Raw genomic sequence first — 19,334 nt, forward strand, 5'->3', positions numbered from 1 at the left:
ATTTTCACAGTCAATTTTTCTTTTGTATATGTTTCAATTAATCTAGTTGTAATATTTGTCCCTTCCATTTATACCCTCCCAATCATCTCATATACCCCTCACCACTTTCCTTCAAACTCATGACCATACCTTTCATTAATTGATATTGTATGCATATATGGATTGGTATATTCATGAACATTCTTAAATGTAGCCTGTTCAGTCCATATAGCATTACATATGCATATTTTTAGAGCTGATTATTTGACACAGGACAATTACTTCTCATGTTCTGGGGAAAATCACTTCTTTTACTCCCAGCTTCATTCAGTAGTGAGTAGTTATTTTGTGCAGGGTTGAGGCTTTTTGGACTTTTCCCCATTCACTTTTTTGGTATCATTGTTATTTAGGTCATATGTGGACTATTGCATTGGTAAAACTTCAGCTTCTGATGTTACTAGAGACAATCTGACAGTAAACGTCCTGATCCTTAATTGCATGTATCCCCAACTCTTGCTTCCCCAGCTTGCTTGAAACCCTTGCTTGAAACCCTTGTTTCACTTGGCCTTGGTCATGGGAGTGTGTAACATGTATTCTTTAGGACTAGGCTTGAGAGTTGTGGATTTCTGTAGTGGTCACTGCCTGTTGCAAAGAAGTTTCATCTATGAGGAATGATGAGAGCTCTGGCCAACAATTCAAAACAGGGATTTTAATGTCTTGTATTGGGGTGGTCTTTGGCTCGTGAAGGGAGCACTATCATCCCATAAGAGAAAAGTTCACTAAAACTGTATATGTATATTTATACATTGCATTATGTACATTACATGTTTTAGGTCAATAGTTAATAGTATGATTAGTGGAATTTTCAGACACTCATATTGTTATTTTACCCACCTACCTTATCTTCCTGTTTTTAACTCCTTTTGCCCTTCCCTAAAGAGCCCTCTGCCTTGTGCAATGTCCCCTATCAGATCACTTTTCACCACTATTTCCCTTTATCCTCTTCCTCCTCCTTTTGTATTTATTTCCCTCCCAAAGGAAAATCCTGCTTCCCATTTCCCTGATAAAATGGTTCCAGAATAGTCAGGAATAATAAATTCATATCCCTTTCCAAACAACCTGTTTGCCAAATCCTCAGTGTTGTGTGTTATAAAAGAAGCCAGGGTTACATTTGATGGAGGTTCTGTATCACCATACATGGGGGAAGAGGCTGTCTCTATGTGGCCCATACTGAGGCATCATTTCCCACTGAGGTACCAGCCACAGGAAGGTATAGGATATAATAAAGCTTATTTAGGCTATGGGAGGGTAGTAGATACAGAGAAAGAGAGAGAAGAGCATCTGGAAAGAGACTGGGAAGAGGAATAGGGAGAGAGAGGGAAGAGGGTAAGGGAGAAGAGAGTGAGGAGGGAGCAAGCATCCCTTTTATAGTGATTTATTTTTGTTTATCAATTTTCTTAATTTTGACTTTTCCTTAGAGTCGTATAAAAGGAAAAAGACAATCATCTGCCTGTTAAATTACATTTTTTATTTCTCTTGCATGAATGGGATTCAACAACATTATTTTGTATGTTTACAGTCCCTTGAGTTTTAGATATTGTCTTGCTTTAATTTTCTTGAACATGATATGCCACTGCTTCCTTTTCTTTTGCCTTGCTCTTCAGAAAGTCACAATCTAATTATCATGTCTTTGTAAGATTCATCAACATTCCACATCAATGCTCTGAGGATAACTTGCTTGTTAACTGTTAAAATAAGTCTCAGTTTTACTGAAATGCACCACATAGTAAACCAATTTTGGGAGATGTATCAAAAGAGCATTTGAAATATGTGTATTTACTTCCTCTTTACTCAAACAAAAATTAAAACTAAATACTTGAAAATATATTATTTCTCTTTGTAATAAAAAGAGATACTTTTGTCTCACATATCATTTCCTGATTGTGGTTTTCTCTATCTTTACTCCTAATTCTGGCCCACCTCCCCTCCTATTCAGATCTACTCCCTTTCTGTCTTATCAGAAAATAAACAGGCATGTAAAAGATAATGATAAAATAAAATAAAACAAAAGTAATTGAAATTGGAAAAACAAAACAAACAGAAAAAGCCCAGGAGAAGCAAAGACCCACTCATTCACACACTTAGGATTGTCAATAAAAACACTAAAGTAAAAGTCATAATATATACTTAAAGGATCTGATAAAGAACTGCACAGTTCCTGTGAATTCTGCCTTTGTCTCTCTGAGATCGTATGAACTTGGAGCCTATTGATTTAGAGACTCTCTTTGTCTTATGTCCTGTATTCCCTCTGGATCTTACACATCAACCTCCTCTTCTGTAGGATTCCCTAAGCCCTGAGGGGAGAGATTTTATAGAGACATCCTAATTAGCTCTGTGGCTCTCAAGATTTTTCTCTGTCTGCATATCTGGCTTCATGTCTCTGTATTCGTTCCCATCTGCTATAGGAGGAATTTTCTCTGATGACAGCTGAGTAAGGCACTATTCTGTGATTATAGAAGAATGTCATTAGGAATTATTTTGGTGATATTTTATTTTCACAAGAACAGTAATACTTTTTCTTTTTATCCTGGGTCCTTATTAACCCAAGCAGTATCACGTATGGGTACGATCTCCTGAAGTGTTCCTTAAGTCAAATCAGGTATTAGTTGGTTAGCACCACAACCTTTGTGCGACCATTAACTTAGCCTATATTGCAGACAGGACACTATTGTCAATCAAAGGTGGAATGGCTAGATTGGTCTTTTGGTAGCATGCAGAGTATCTTTTTGTAATAAAGACATTAGAATGAAGGCAACAACTTGACTTCTCTATATGCAGTGAGTTGTGAAGGTGTTCCTTCTGTCACAGAGCCTTGTTCTCAGTTTCTGAAGAGCAATCTACAGGCCTTGGCATTAGCCTGGTTTGTTTGGGTATTCACATAGGACCTCTTGATCAACAACTCAATTAAAGGTAGCACAAATCTGGGATTAGAAGCTTCATTTTGTGATAATAGATGGCAGGTGGAAACTCTTTATCCCCTCTTATTTGGTGTGGAACTCTGTCTCCCCCATTAATTGGTGTTTTCTTTAAGAAGTTTTTTTTAGATAAGTATATATTTTAGGAAGTTTCTATTATATTAAGTTTTATTACTATGCCTCAATTGGCCTTTGATTGTTTTTTCTCTCTTAAAGGAGTTGATAACATAAATATTTGGTTTTCTCCGTCAATAAGACAAAAAGGCCACCAACAGATTGGGAAAGGATCTTTACCTATTCCAAATTGGATAGGGAACTAATATCCAATATATATAAAGAACTCAAGAAGGTGGGCTCCAGAAAATCAAATAACCCCATTAAAAAATGGGGCTCAGAGCTGAACAAAGAATTCTCACCTGAGGAATACCGAATTGCTGAGAAGCACCTGAAAAAATGTTCAACATCCTTAATCATCAGGGAAATGCAAATCAAAACAACCCTGAGATTCCACTTCTCTCCAGTCAGAATGGCTAAGATAAAAAATTCAGGTGACAGCAGATGCTGGCAAGGATGTGGAGAAAGAGGAACACTCCTCCATTGTTGGTGGGATTGCAAGCTTGTACAACCACTCTGGAAATCATTCTGGCGGTTCCTCAGAAAATTGGACATAGTACTACCGGAGGATCCCGCAATACCTCTCCTGGGCATATATCCAGAAGATGTCCCAACCGGTAAGAGGGACATATGCTCCACTCTGTTCATAGCAGCCTTATTTATAATAGCCAGAAGCTGGAAAGAACCCAGATGCCCCTCAACAGAGGAATGGATACAGAAAATGTGGTACATTTACACAATGGAGTACTACTCAGCTATTAAAAAAATGAATTTATGAAATTCCTAGGCAAATGGATGGACCTGGAGGGCATCATCCTGAGTGAGGTAACCCAATCACAAAGGAACTCGCACAATATGTACTCACTGATAAGTGGATATTAGCCCAGAAACTTAGGATACCCAACATATAAGATACAATTTGCTAAACGCATGAAATTCAAGAAGAACGAAGACCAAAGTGTGGACACTTTGCCCCTTCTTAGAAATGGGAACAAAACACCCATGGAAGGAGTTACAGAAACAAAATTTGGAACTGTGACGAAAGGATGGACCATCTAGTGATTGCCATATGCAGGTATCCATCCCATAATCAGCTTCCAAACGCTGACACCATTGCATACACTAGCAAGATTTTGCTGAAAGGACCCAGATATAGCTGTCTCTTGTTAGACTATACCGGGGCCTAGCAAACACAGAAGTGGATGATCACAGTCAGCTATTGGATGGATCACACGGCCCCCAATGGAGGAGCTAGAGAAATTACCCAAGGAGCTAAAGGGAACTGCAACCCTATAGGTGGAACAACAATATGAACTAACCAGTATCCCAGAGCTCTTGTTTCTAGCTGCATATGTATGAAAAGATGGCCTAGTCGGCCATCACTGCAAAGTGAGGCCCATTGGAATTGCACACTTTATATGCCCCAGTACAGGGGAACCCCAGGGCCAAAAAGGGGGAGTGCGTGGGTAGGGGATTGGGAGGGTGAGTATGGGGGTCTTTGGGGATAGCATTGAAAATGTAAACGAGGAAAATAACTAATAAAAAAATAAATTATTAAAAAAATAAAAAATAAATAAATATTTGGTTTTCTTCTATTCTTTTTATTTCATCATTTTTTTTCTCAGAAACTTATTTTCCTCATTTCATTTTCAACTTCAGGATGTTTATCTCTCTTCTTTTTAAATAATTCATTTTTATTCACTTTACATCATGGGCATAGTACACCCTCCCACTTGTCCTCCCAGGCCCAACTTTACAAATCCTACCCCCTATTGCTCCCTCCTCACATTGACACCCTTAGGTATCACCCCACTCTAGTACATCTAGTCCTAGTAGGACTAAGAATAAACACCCTCTCCCACTGAGGATCAACCAGGAAGTCCAGTTAGGGGAAGGGGATTTGGTTGCAGGGAAAAGAGACTGAGACAGCCCTCATATACATTTATTAGGGGACTCATATGAAGACCAAGCTGCATATTTGTTGCAAATGTGTAGGAGGCCTAGAGCCAACCCCCTACATACTCTCTAGGATGGTAGTCCTTGGACAAGATGAGATTACTTGACTCTGTCTGTCTTTGTGTGTCCTTGACCCCTCTGCCTCACACAATTCTATCTCCCAATCTTCAAAAAGACTCCCAGAGCTATGAATCTCTGCATCAAGTGTCATAACTATGTTTTAGGAAAACTCACATTCACATAGTTTCATTGCATTGCACTGTTAAAATATTTCTGGTTTACTATTAATTAATACTGATATGTATTTTGTCAAACATAAAATACACTTCTCTGTAAATTTACAAAAAAAAAGCAAACAAAATTTATGTAGGTTTTGATGTTATTTGTGGTTTCATTCAAGCACTGATGTGTCTTGGAACAAATTGCGTGAAGAACAGGGAACTAGTGTATATTCTGTTTAAGTTTTTCTTTCTCTCTGCTGCCTCACCTTTAAGTACCAGGTCATGTCTGTGAAAATGGATTTACTCCAGATAAACTACGTTCATGAATTTACTCTTGTGACCCCACATATCTGTAGTCCCTTTTATATAGCCTAGCCTAAAAATAATCAAGTCATGACTGGTGTTCAGTATTTTGGGATTAATATTTTTGTTTCATTTTCAGGGAGTAATTTAATATTGACTGTCTGAAGAACTCAACTGCCCTCTGCTCTTTTCCTTAACATTATTTCAACCTCTGCTCCTACTGCATTATGCCTACAGGCTTTCAGAAAACATAGGAGGAAGACAACTATAGATCTGCTGCAATTTTTATTGGAGAATTTAAAGTGCTACAAACAGTGCTTTCTGATTCCAGTAGTAATTATATTGTGGAGGCTTTTTAATTTATAGTGTTTTATTTTATGTCTATTTAAAAGAATGAGGAAGAAATTCAGAAATTCATGAAAATGATTTTCAAAATCTTTTTCTTTCATTTCCATCACTTAGTTTTAAGAAACAAATATAAAACTTGAGAGTAAAAATTCTCAAATGTTCACGTTATTCTTTTTAAAGTATTCTGACTTTATCACATAGTGAGAAAAGATTAGGCATGTTTATGAGTACTTAAATTAAAATGACCTGAGATAAGATTCAGAAGAAGAAGAATATTAGATAATGTAGCTTTTGTAAGACATTAAAACAAAGTATAAGATTATATAGCTTGGCATGAAACAATACCAAGATAATTGGAAGAACAAAGGTGAAAGATTAAATATGTCTTGAAATCAGCTATAGTGATTCTTTTATAGGAAGCATAAAAATGAAGAGCAATACAGCATAATTAATGTCAAATCCACAATTGAGGGCAAAGATAATATGATAGTTTATTATTCAATAAAAAAAATCTCACTAATTTTTATGAGGTTCTACTCATACTGCATCTCAGTAATGTCAAAGCTATGAAACTTTCACAGAATACACACATTTTATGTTACAAATTTTGATGTTGATGATTAACTTTCCAAATGCTTGGTTTGGTAATGTACACTTCAAATATATCTAAAATAATTACATATGAAGAAAATAGGAAGCCCCCAGAAAAAAATTGTACACAAACAGAAATATATGGTGATTACTAACTACTCAATTGTGTCTATTCAGAATGTTGATGATTTCAACACAGACTGCATGAGGTAAATTAGGGAAAAGAAGCATATAAATTGAATAATATACATGTTACAATAAGATATTATTTATATTAAAATTATTTATGTAATTCATTCATATAAGTATGGAATTCAATATTTATGTTCAATATTCCATTATTGTCAAATACCTCAGTTGCTATGATAAATACAGAGATCTTATTTTAATCTATGAAAGATATGGATAGAAAGATATAATTTTCTGAAAGTATTTAATATAAAACATTTTAAATCTTTTCTAGATTTCATATGATTATTTTTATAGATATGCAAAAAGCAAACAAAATTACAAATATACATTAGTTGCTACATGCAATATTTTGTGAAACTTGCTAATACAAATATAATGATATAATTTTAAATTATAAAATGCTTCTTAATAACATTCTAAATTAAAGTAAAACCTGATCAACACATTATTACTACTGAAGGTCACCCATGAAGTAGTATAAATTATTCTATGAAGAGTTAAGATGAACCTTATGTGAACATTGTTATCTCCATTTAGTTAAATTGCATATATATATATATATACTCATTTGGAATATATATATATATATATATATATGTGTGTGTGTGTATATATATATATATATATATATATATATATGTTTCAGTGAAAGTCTTAATTCTGAACCACAGAAAATATCAAACTCAATCCACCTAACAAAACTTATGTGGCTACTACCTTCTTGACAAGTGAACCACTAAAAGACCAAGACCAAGCCAGAGTTAAGCAATTTCCAATTATTCTGAATATTCACTTCCAACAAATCATCTCTACCTCAACATAGGAGATAAGGAGATCTCAAAAGGGTTTCCCTAATGAGATTTTTTACCATAGGAATGATTCTATCCAATTTTTCAAACAATCCTCTATCAATTGTTTGATAATTTATAATTAACAAAAAAGCAAGGTCTTATCAATTTGGTAAAGGAATTGTGAAAGGAGAGGGGAGGGGAAACAAATCCTTCTATTTTCTATCAGTTGCTGTTTTGTGTATAATCAAATTCCACATCATTAATTCATTTAACATATACATTCTGAACTATTTTAACTTCCACCTATATTTGCATACTCATCCTCACAGCTGTAGACACTTGCTGTCATCAGAGCAAAATACTCTATTTTTATTACCATTCCTCATTTTACCTTAATTTTGTCAGCTATAAATGGCTCCTATTCTCTTTCTCAATTTGTATGATTATTTTTAATATTTTGCATCAATAGAGTTACTATATATGTTATTCTTTGCACTACCTCTTTTACATAGCACAGTAAGTCCAAGATTCATGCAGGATTTTTGGTCCAAATATATGTTTTCCTTTCTCTTACATATATGAACAAGTATGACAAGTGTATTAATTTTCTATTGCTTATATAAAAATCATCAGAATTCTGGGCTTACAGAAAAGAGCTATGTTATTTTATAGAATTGGAATTCAAATTATAAAAATTGTCCTCAATGATCAAAAATCAAAGGATTTGTTTCTTTGTTTACAATAAGGCTTGGTTCTTCTTTGAGAATTGATAGAATAATTTAATTTATTAGCCCTTTCTGGTACCAGTAGACTCACTTTATCATTTCCTCATGACTATTTTTGTAGGCTGGAAGTGTATGACCCCATAGACTCATGTGTTTTAATGCTTGGACCATGGGAAGTCACACTATTTTGAGGTATAGCCTTGTTGGAGTAGGTGTGGCCTTGTTAGAGGAAGTGTGTCACTGTTGTATGTGGGCTGCCAGGTCTTCTATGCCCAAGGTCCACACAATGCAGAATCCAGTATCCTCATTGCTGCCTGCAAATCAAGAAGTAAAAACTCTTTAACTCTTCACCAGTAGCATGTCTTCCTATATACTACACTGCTTCCCACCAGGATGATAATATACTAAACCTTTCAAACTGTAAGATAGCCTAAATTAAATGTTTTCTTTTGTAATAGTGGCCTTGGTCATGGTGTCTCTTTACAGTAATGAAATCCTAACTAAACAATTATGTTTGCATGTTTGACTCTAAACCCAAATAAGAGCTGTAAACTTGGTCTATCAGAAATACTGGTTACTCTTCCAGAAGTATTCACAGCACCCACAAGGCACCTTGCAACCATCTGTAACTCCAGCCCCAAGGAATCCAACACCTTCTTTCTTACTTTTATCTGACAGGCATACAGGTGATACACAGCCATGCATACAGACAAAACATACTTGTTAAATTAATTTTAAAAGAAGATCATTCCAACTTCAGATTGTTTGGTATGATAATACAAGAACAAAATATTCTCTTTAGGAACAACACTTTAAAATTTCAATTTTAATCTTTTTTCTTGGCCAGTCATAAGAGATAAGTATCCTCTTGTATGTGTGGCAGTGTTTGGGACCTTTAGCCAGCCACTTGATAGAAAGAGTAGACAAAAATCCTCTGTATTGTACTGTTGCTAATATATAATACTAATCAGTTAATATGAAAGGGCCAATGATTCTACTTTTGCTAAAAATCACTGACATCACACTTGAGAATATAGATACCCAATGAACAACTAACATTAGAATAAAATTTGTACTACTTACTTCTGTTTTGCATGTCTACTTTATTAATTTAAAACCTTGGGTCAGATGCATGAGGAATTCTCTGTGTTACTCATATAAGAAATAATCATGTTAAGGCTTTAATCCTTATATAAGGCTAAAGAAACAAGATAAGAGTAACTAAAATGTTTTTCAGATTCCAGGCGCTAGTGGTCCTGACACAAACCGGAAATTCCAGGATAGAAGAAGCAGAGGCAGAAAGATTGGCAGAAATTCAAGGCCAGACTGGTTTATCATCATAGTTTCCCAGACAATCAGACAGACATAGGAAGATTCTTCCCCATAAAACTAAAAAAAAAGTAAATAGTATTTCAAGGAGTTCATAATAAATATACTATGATCAACATCATGAGATTCACAGCATCCCATATATTAGCATAAGGATTTAATAATTTTCACCCAAGATTGCAGGAACAGTGGTGCCTTGTAGGAACAACAAGCAAGATGACACTGTGATCACTAGTGGGAAAAATTAGCATAGTCTATGAAATAAAACTTCTCTTTTCCAAAAACAAGGAAGCACATCATGACATGAACTGTTGTCTCAAATCTTGGTGACTTCTATAGCACCTTTGAGAACTAAAACTAGGATAATGACTAACATTATAATAATTTCAAGAATGCCTGAACCTGATACCTCTTGTCCTGTGTCCCAATTTGACGATAAGCTAAGGTCATTGTGATATGCTAAGTCTTTCTAACATAGCAATAATTAAATTAATTTCTACTTTTCACTATTACTGATTTCCTTATGTTTGTTGGAATTCCTTAATATTAGACAATTTTGGACCAAGAATTTGGAAACAGTTTCATTAAATATGCTTATGACTTTTGATGTTTTCAGTTTATGATGACTTTAGAAAGATGTGCACTTGTCATATATCAATGAGAACCTGTAATTGAAGAGGAAAAGGAGGTCCAGTGACAGACCCATATTGGGATCTAGCTCAAAGGGGGGTCCCAGGGCCTGACACTATTCCTGATGGTATGGTATACTTACAAACAGAGGCCTATGATGACTGCCCTCCAAAAGGCTTAACAAGCAGCTGAAAGATTCAGATGCAGATATTTACACCCAAACAATGGACAGAAGCTGGGGACCCCTGTGGTTGAATTAGGGTAAAGCTGGGAGAAATTGAGAAGGATGATGACCCCACAGGAAGACCATCAATCTCAACTAATCAGGACCACTGAGATTTCTCAGACACTGGACCACCAACTAGACAGCATACACTATCTGATATGAGACCCCAACATATATACAGCAGATGACTGCTGTGTCTAGCCTCAGTGAGAAAAGATGCATCTAACACCTTTGAAAAGATTGAGGCCACTGGGAGTGGGAATATCTAGTAGGGTGGGGATTAAAGAATGTGGACATCCTCTTGGAGACTTTGGGTGTGAGGAGGAAGTATGGGATGTGGAATAGTCAGAGGGTGGACTGGGAGGGGGATAATATTTGGACTATAATAAAAGATTAAATAATTTTTTTAAAAAATGTATGCATATAGGCCATACCAGAATCAACCCAGTTAGGTAACTCACACAGCCATTATCAGAGATACTTCCACTTGCAATACATGTGAACCAATACAGAGGCCCCAAATTTGAAAATATTCAAAGAATGAGAGACCTTGGAACACTCAGCACTAAATGGGATGTCTTCATCTAACCCCTCCCTTCAATGCTCAGGAATCTATGTCAAAGAGGGGAAGAAGCAATGATTGTTTAGACAAAGAGAAACAAATGAATTAAGCATTAACTGAGGAAAGGATGTTTGAATAAGGATTTGATAAATATACAATAAAAATTAAACAGTTGGAGTAAAGGTAGTAGAATAGGTCTTTTACAACAATAAATTTTTTTATTGGATATTTTATTATTTACATTTAAAATGATTTCCCCTTTCCATGTCTCCCTTCTGGAAGCCCCCTATCCCATCCCCCCTCACCCTGCCTCTATGTGGGTGCTTTCACACTGACTCAACCACTCCTATTCTCCTGCCCTGGCATTCCCCTACACTGGAGCATCGAACACCTTCAGGCACAAGTGCCTCTCCTCCCACTGATGTCCAACAAGGCCATCCACTGCCACATATGTGTCAAGAGCCATGGGTCACTCCATATGTATTCTTTGGTTGGTGGTCCAATCCCCAGGTGCTCCAGGGAGTCTGGCATATTGACACTCTTGCTCCCTCCATAGGACTGAAAACTCCCTCAGCTCCTTTAGTCCCTTCTCGAACTCCTCCATCAGGGACTAATGTTTATTGGTCAGTCCAATGTTTATTGCAAGCTTCTGCCTCTGTCTTTGTCAGGCTCTGGCAGAGCCTTTCAGGAGATAGCCATATCAGGCTTCCCTTACCAAGTACTTCCCTTATCTACCATAATTTCTGGGTGTGGTGGCTGTATATGGGATGAATCCCAGGTGGGCCAGTCCCTGGATGACCTTTCCTTCAGTCTCTGCTCTACATTTTGTCTCTATATATCCTCCCATGGTCATTTTGTTCCCCTTCTAAGAAGGGGTGAAGCATCACATTTTGGTCTTCTTGAGTTTCATGTGGTCTGTGAATTGTATCTTGGGCACTCCAAGCTTCTGGGCTAATATCCACTTATCAGTGAGTACATACCATGTGCGTTCTTTGTGATTGGGTTACCTCACTCAGGATGATATCCTACAGATCCATCCATTTTCCTAGGAATTTCATAAATTCATTGTTTTTAATAGCAATTTTAATTGTTTGTAATACCCCACTGTGTAAATGTATCACATTTTTTGTTTCTATTCCTCTGTTCAGGGACATGTGGGTTGTTTCCAGCTTCTAGCTATTCTAAATAAGGCTGCTATGAATATAGTGGAGCCTGTGTCCTTATTAAGTGTTGGAGCATCTTCTGGGTACATGGCCAGGGGGGGTATAACTGGGTCCTCAGGTAATACAGTGTCCAATTTTCTTAGGAACTGCCTTTCTAATTTCTAGCATGGTTGTACCATCTTGCAATCCCACCATCCCATAGAGGCCTAATGTCTAATATATACAAAGGATTCAAGAAGTTAGACTTCAGAGAACCAAATAACCCTATTAAAAACTAGGGAACAGAGCTAAACAGAGAAGTCTCAACTGAGGAATACTGAATGGCTGAGAAACACCTAAAGAAATATTCAAAATCCTCAGTCATCAGGGAAATGCAATTCAAAATAACCCTGAGATTCCACCTCACATCAGTCAAAAGGGCTAGGATGAAAAACTCAGGTGATAGCAGATACTGGGAAAGATGTGGATAAAGAGTAATAATAAAGCTTTTTAAAAAAGCTTTCTATTTTTTTCCTCCTACTGCGTTGACTTGTTCAGCCCTGATGTGATGGTATATGACTGGTCATATTATAGCTTGTTATGCTCTGTTGTATTGATGTCTCTAGAAGGCTTGCACTTTTCTGAGGTGAGGCAGAGGGAGATGGGTGGATCTGGGGGAGCACAGAAGCTCATAATCCTTCTTAGAAGGGAGAACAAAATACCCACTGGAAGGAGTTACAGAGACAATGCTCAGAGCAGAGAATGAAGGAATGACCATCCAGAGACTGCACCACTTGGGGATCCATCACATAAACAACCACCAAATCTAGACGATACTGCAGATGCCAACAAGAGCTTGCTGACAGAAGTCTGATATAGCTGTCTCCTGAGGGGCTCTGCCAGTGCCTGGTAAATACAGAAGTGGATGCTCACAATCATCCATTAGACAGAGCACAAGGTCCCCAATGAAGGAGCTAGAGAAAGTACCCAAGGAGCTGAAAGGGCCTAAAGTCCCATGGGAGGAACATCAATGTGAACTAACCAGTACCCCCAGAGCTCCTTGGAATTAAACCACCAGTCAAAGAAAACACATGGTGGAACTTGAGGCTCTAGCTATATATGTAGCAGAGGATGGCCTAGTTGGTCATCAATGGGAGGAGAGGACCAAGGTCCTGTGAAGGTTCTAAGCCCCAGTATAGGGGAATGCCAGGACCAGGAACGGGAGTGGGTGGGTTAGGGAGCAGGGGTAGGGAGGAGGGGATCGGGGATCTTCTTCAGAGGGGAAACTAGGAAAAGGGATAAATTTTGAAATGTAAATAAACCTAGTAGGCCATCATTGGGAAGAGAGGCCCCTTGGTCTTGCAAACTTTATATGCCCCAGTACAGGGGAACCCCAGGGCCAAGAAGTAGGAGTGGGTGGGAAGGGGAGCAGGGTGGGGGAGGTCATAGGGGACTTTCGAGTTAGCATTTGAAATGTAAATGATGAAAATATAAAAATTGGAACAAAGAAAATATCTAATAAAAAATAAAAAAGAAATGGTTATCAAGTTCTTAATACATTTTATTAAGTTACTTTTTGTGAAATTTGATAGTGGATAGACTGTCATAGCCAAAAGGAGGAAAGTAAATTTGATGCCAATTACAAAAAAACTTGATTTTTCTTTTGTCTAGCTTTTTAACTCCCCAGGGTAAATAGTATTGAACACTAATACACATCCTATCATATCTAAGTCTTTTTTTTCCTTTTTCTTTTCTTCTTTTTCTTTCTTTTTTATTTATTTATTTATTTTATGGTTTTTTTTGAGACAGGGTTTCTCTGTATAGCCCTGGCTGTCCTGGAACTCACTCTGTAGACCAGGCTGGCCTCAAACTCAGAAATCTGCCTGCCCCTGCCTCCCAAGTGCTGGGATTAAAGGCGTGTATCACCATGCCCAGCTTTTCATATATAAGTCTTAAAAGTATGGTTCTTGTTTATTCTGTTCCATTACCTTTTTTTCTTCTCAAAATAGGAGAAATTATATTACTTAGAGATACTACACATTTAATTGAAGTTTGTTTTTGTAAAGTAAATTAGGCGATAAAGTATATCACAATTTTTTTTTTATTTCTCAGTGATAAAAATGTTATGTTTACACCATACTATTTTTTGTTGGGTGTACAAAATCCACATGCCTTCATAAACAATCACATACAATAATTTAAATTTACATTATTTTTTGAAACTGTTAATCTGATTGTAGGTACAGAGTTCAGCAATAGAGTGCAATGCCCCAGGTTTGAACCTCAGAATGAATTAAGGGAAAAAATGTTGCTAATTATTCTCAGAAGCATAGGTAAGTCTTAATGATTTTGCAGATGGAGTGTTTTGCTTGCCTTGAGTTCTGATTAGTGTGGTGGTTGTTACTGCTGGCTTGTCTATGGTAACTCCCTAAACTGAGATAATAATGAGGCTTGCATGCTTTTACTGACTCTTCCTGTGATGTGAGATTTCTCTGTATGACATAGTCACTACTTCTTTTTAAAGTTGTAATAAATTCTGTCAAACTCACTAATTCAGCTAAGGATTCTTAATATTCCATACACTTCATTTCCATTAAAATAGTATTAAAAAGTTCTTCATTTTAAGTTCATTTTTATCTGAAGCAATGACTTTCACTGTGAATTCAGAGAACTCAAACTACTAGCTCATTAAAGTCTTTGAATAAGATTTAAATAATATCCATTCTTTAATAGGTTACAGTTCTAATGGTAATTTTCTTGATGTATGTCTTAGTAGGGGTTTCTATTCCTGGACAAAACATCATGACCAAGAAACAAGTTGGGGAGGAAAGGGTTTATTAAGCTTACACTTCCACATTACTGTTCATCAATAAAGGAAGTCAGGACTAGAACTCAAGCAGGCCAGGAAGCAGCAGCTGATGCAGAGGCCATGGAGGGATGTTCTTTACTGGCTTGCTTTCCCTGGCTTGCTCAGCCTGCTCTCTTATAGAACCAAGATTACCAGCCCAGGGATGGCATCACTCACAAGGGGCCCTCCCCCTATTGATTACTAATTGAGAAAATGTCCCACAGCTGGATCTCATGCAGGCACTTCCCGAACTGAAGCTCCTTTCTCTGTGATAACTCCAGCCTGTGTCAAGTTGACACACAATACCAGCCAGTACAATATGTTAGCTGCTTCTTCCTCTGAAATCTTGATTCCTTCAAAGTCATTCACAAAGTTGGAATCAATTTGTATAAATCTCTTGTGAATTTTGATGTTTTTTCCTCATTCATTGGATTGCAAATATTTTCAATAGCATCTAGAACTGTAAATATTTTCTGGAAGACTTAAATTTACTTTACCTAGATTCACTGTAAGAGTTCTGAATTTTACAAATTATATTGCTTATACTACTAATTTAAAACATAGAATGACTCCTTGATATGTTTGTGTGCTAAAGAAGGGATGTTATGTTAGCAAGAGAGGATGTGATTACAAACTCTGATGTCCTTATCATAATTCATGGATGAATAGACCCATTCTTTATCAACAGGAGTAGTTTGGCAGTAATCTATTTATTTTTCTCAAATGGTATGAGGAAACCTTCAATTTACAATATTCACTAAACCCGCTGAAAATAAACATACTGCCATTTCAGTGTTGTTGCTCAATTCATAGCTTATAGACACAAAAGATTTAGCATAATCCTTAAGAGCTCTAGGATATTCAGAACAGACTAACATTGGCTTTAACAAAATATCAAGATTCATTAACCCATAAAATGAAACCTTGTCCTTTGAAACTTTAAAGCCAGATACTGACTTCTTTGCAGTGAAAATCCTAGATGCTGTCCTCTTCTAAACAACAACAACAACAACAAAAATCAACCTTCTTCATTGAAATTATATTGAAATGTGTTAGTTACTGTGCTTTGAGTTTTTCTATCTTATTTTGTCTGCATTTATTTGTGATGCCAGATATGATTTCCTCATAGCACTACCTGTTTAACTTCATAGTGGTTAATATATCTGTCATACAACATTGGCTACACTCTGTATTATAATAATTATTTATGACTCTATCTTAATCTCCTTCATGGACATGGAACTCCTTGAAGTCAAGGATAATAAATTTTTATTTTTATATTATATCCGCTGCCTGTCATATATAAATTACACATTATATACATATATACATATGTATATATGTATATAATGTGTTATTTATGTATGAAAGTGATATATATATATATATATATTCCTTCCATGGAAATGGGGATAACATTTTGAAATGTCAATAAAGAAAATGTCTAATTAAAAAAAGTAAATGATGCATATGCATCTTTAAAAAAAGTGTTTTATATATAATATATAGTTACGTATGTAGTCATACATAAAACTTTAAAAAAGTATTTCTTAAAATTGAATTTCATTTTTAAGAGTTTCAGAAGCAAGAATGTGAAAAACCAGCCTTGGAGATTATTGCCTAATATCATTTAAGATCACCTATATAAATAAAAAAAATAGTATAAGATAATATTTGGAAGATCCATTCTTTGGTTTACAAAAATTACTATATTTTTCTGATGTAATAGATATTGTGGTCAAGCTACAACATTGTAAAACTTCCTCACCCTTTTTTATTGCTCAGACTATTTCAGATTTGACTAGAATTTGATGTCCTTGATAGAGAATATCATGGAAAATTATCCAAATCTATTCTTGAATCAATGGTTAGATTGTCCCAGATAACTTCTCTTTGGTTCTGCTAAACTGCCTGTTTGTATGGAATATACTTCCCAGCCCTGATTTAATAGCTTATTTTAGCTGTTGTTAAAACTGCTTACTTCAAACTATTGCTTTTGCAAAAGTCCCTAGAAACTAGAGATACCAGGTTGTGTATGGCTTTGTGTGTTTCCTTGAAAAAGAAAAAAACAAAAACAAAAAACAAAAATTAAAACAAACAAACAAACAAACAAACATGTTCTAGACACTTGAGGCCAATCCTGGATACCTTACTTCAGTGTGGCCATACTCTTACTTTCAGTTGGCTATACTCTGTATCTTATGGTCTTCTCCGGTAAGCTAATCCTAATAGTATTGCATTTTCTTTCTTAGCAATATCAACTATTTTCACTAATCTAAATTGTTGTTAATATGAGTTTAGATTTCCATCTTAGTGAAAAACAGAAAATTTCAGCATGAATTATGAGGAAAAATTTAAAATTACTTCAAAGAAACCTAGTATGACAATTACTTAGTCAAATCATATTAACATATGCATCCATGAATATCTGCTATTGGAATGTTAATATATAATTTTATATTAAAATAGTTCAAAGTACCAACTTAATATACTCATTTTAGTATCTACCCTGATTCATATCAGCAAAGTCACATTGTTTTAGCCTCTAATAACTAAAAGTTGTAAGCAACTATGTAGTAAAATACAGTTTATTTATTTCCTAGTTGATAGTGACTCTACTTTGGTGGCAGAGTCCTGCTTTTATTTGGGTCTTCCTTTCCAATGTATTCAAGGCAGTGGATAATATACCAGTCTTAAGTGTTGACTGAAGATTTTAAAAATTATGAGAACATATTTCCCTTATCATGATCTGTTTAAGTATAAGAATATGAAAATGAGATGTAGGATAGATTATATCACCTAGTATCTGAGTGTTTTTATAGAAGTCTTTGAGTTTCAACACAAAGAATATAAAATGTGTAGAAAGTTTTCATATGCAACAAGGGTAAGGCCATATTCATGAAAAAATTTGACCCATGTATGTCTCCAGTTAAGGAAAAAAATATGCTTTTCATTTTCATTTTTTGAAAACTAGAAAAAAAAAAAAAGAGAGAGAGAAGAAAGTCCCTATCTCTGCAAGAGGACTTTACATAACAAAGAACGACATCTGTCTTCTCCTGTTTCTTTACTGACATGATTCTATCTTGTGCAATAAATAATCTACACTTTTGTATTTAATGCCATCCCTTTTTGTCTCTATATACATTTTGGGATTCAACAAACATTTGTCTTGACTTCTTCCCTCAACACTCTTTATCAAAAATGGCAGTGTGAACCAAACTGGAATGTAAATTGTGTTTTTATTTTTTTAATAACTGTAAAAATTGCTTTTCTGTCAAAACTGACAAATTCTTATTAGTGTGCTGACCTTGGAATTGTTCATCTGTACAGTTTTAAAACATCCAAACAAATGGACACATGTCAAAGTGAATGGTATCCTAGAAACCCATATTAACAAAATGCTAGCTGCAAGGAAGCTTAAAGGTTTCTCTCCTAGAGTTTTTAAAAATTATTCTGATAGTCTCACAGGATTTTTTAATGTCCCTGGAGTTTATGGTATTTGGAAGAGTTGCTTAAATGGTTCTTTTTCTATTTCACAGATTTTGAGTTGAAAAATAGTATGAGGATAAAATAATGGCAGGCTCTTTAACATATTATTTTATGTCATTGAAAATGTATGAACATATGCTTGGGGGATATTGTGTCTTTCACAAAATGAGAATTACACAGATAATAAAAGACTTTCAATGGAAAGATGATACATATACTACATTTCTGGTTTTAATTTTGTTATTTTGTTTGTTTGTTTTATTACTCGTGATTTTATTTATTTATATTTCAAATGTTATCTCTCTTCCTGGTTTCCCCTCCACAAACCCCCTACGCCATCCACCTCCCCCTGACTCTATGAGGGTGCTCCCCACCCACCCACCCATCCACTCTTGTTTCTCTGCCCTAGCATTCCCTTACACTGGGGCATCGAGGCTTCATCAGACCTAGGGCCTCCTCTCCCATTGATGCCAAATAAGGCTATCCTCTGCTACATATGCAGCTGGAGCCATTGGATCCCTCCATGTTTGGAGGCATCATACTCTTTGGTCCGTGGTTTAGTCACTGGGAGCTCTGAGGAGTCTGGTTTGTCGATATTGTTGTTCTTCCTATGGGGGTTGAAAACCCCTTTGTCTCTTCCAGTCTTTCCCCTAACTCTTCCATTTCAGTCATCATACATACTAAGTACAATGGTTGGCTACAATCATCCTCTCTGTATTAGTTAGGCTCGGGCAGAGCCTCTCAGGAGATAGCTATACCAGGCTCCAGTCAGCAAATGCTTCTTGGCATTAGCAATAGTGTCTTTAGTTTGAGTGAAGCATTAGATGGGGTACTCTTTAGATGGCCTTTCCTTCAGCCTCCACTCTTTGTCCCTGTGTTTCCTTTAGACAGGAGCATTTCTGGGTTAATATTT

The sequence above is a fragment of the Mus caroli genome, unplaced genomic scaffold (genome assembly GCF_978045245.1).
Source record: "Mus caroli unplaced genomic scaffold, Mus_caroli_1 scaffold_5, whole genome shotgun sequence".
Taxonomy (NCBI): domain Eukaryota; kingdom Metazoa; phylum Chordata; class Mammalia; order Rodentia; family Muridae; genus Mus; species Mus caroli.